Genomic DNA, 1,469 nt, shown 5'->3' on the forward strand with positions numbered 1-1,469 from the left:
AGCCTGGGCAACAGGAGTGAAACTCCATCTCAACACAAACCAACACAACCAACACAACACAACACAACTCAAGGCAGTATTCTTTCCCCAGTGTTTCCTGGTGGAATTAAAAGGGGTACCTAAATAGGAAGGGGCACTTCGGGCACCAGACAGGTGAAGCTAAGCCAGGGTTATCATTTAGGAGGAAGGAAGGGGGTGCAGTTTCTGGGCAGAAGAGCCAAGAGCCTACGTGTGGGGGATGGGTTTGTGTGAGGTCCTGCTGGGGACAGTACACCTATGTGGTGGCCTTACCTGAGCTCAGGGCTGGAGGAAGGCGGTGGAGAGGCATTGGGTTGGGACCCTGTGGGACACCCTCCAGAGGCCCCCTGTCGAATGTCCTCCTTGGCCAGTAGGGCTCTCTCCAAGTTTCTCCAGCCCCTTTAGCATGACGCTGCCAGTCTCAGCCTTTGCACGTGCTGTTCCCTCTGCCGAGTCACTCCCACCCCTGCTCTTCACAAGGCTGGGTCCTCCACCTCCAGCCTTCAGCCAAATGTCGCCTCCGGTGAGAGTCCTTCCCTGACCATCCTCGATAAAGGATCTCCTTTAACCTTACTTTCTACCGTCTTGTTTATTTCCTACATGATGTTTTTCACAATTGTTCATTCTCGTCTTATTTAATTACACTTGAGTCTCCAGAGCCAGGTGCACAGTAGGTGCTCAACGAATGCTTATTGAATGAAGAAGTGAATAAAAAAGGAAACAGGAAGCAGTCCTGGGTGGCCTCGGGGCTGAAGGCTTCTTGTAAGGGCACCAGGGTCACTGCTCAGTTCTGCTTCTCTTTACTCTTCCTGCCCTAGCCCTGTGGGGTCCCTGAGGACAGTCCTGGTGACAGAAGCCTTCCTGCGACAGAAGAGCTCAGTGTGACAAGAAAGCTGACACTTGGACATCCTTCTCTTTTAGTTTTTGTTTTGAGACAGGGTCTTATCTTACTCTGTCACCCAGGCTGGAGAGCAGTGGTGTGATTATGGCTCACTGCAGCCTCAACCTCTGGGCTCTACCTACCTCTTAAATAGCTGGGACCACAGGAGTACTCCACCACGCCCAGCTAATTTTCTGTATTTTTTGTGAAGATTGGGCTCTGACATGTTGCCCAGGCTGGTCTCAAACTCCAGGCTGGACTCAAGTCATCCTCCCGCCTCAGCGTCCCAAAGTGTTGGGATTACAGGCGTTAGCCTCCCCTGCCACCCAGGAGTCCTTTTATCTACGCTTCTGTCTTTCTGTGGGTTCCTTTGGCTCTGGTCCCAGTTCTCTTATTTGGTTCTTATCTTTCCATTTTCTGTCTCTTGCTGTCCTGTGCCCCTATCCCTTTTCTCCCTCTGTATCTCTTTTTCCCACTATCTTTTTTTTTTTAATTTTTTTTTTTTGAGATGGAGTCTCATTCCATCACCCAAGCTGGAGGCAGCAGCAAGATCTTGGCTCACTGCAACCTC

The sequence above is a fragment of the Saimiri boliviensis genome, chromosome 17 (genome assembly GCF_048565385.1).
Source record: "Saimiri boliviensis isolate mSaiBol1 chromosome 17, mSaiBol1.pri, whole genome shotgun sequence".
NCBI lineage: Eukaryota > Metazoa > Chordata > Mammalia > Primates > Cebidae > Saimiri > Saimiri boliviensis.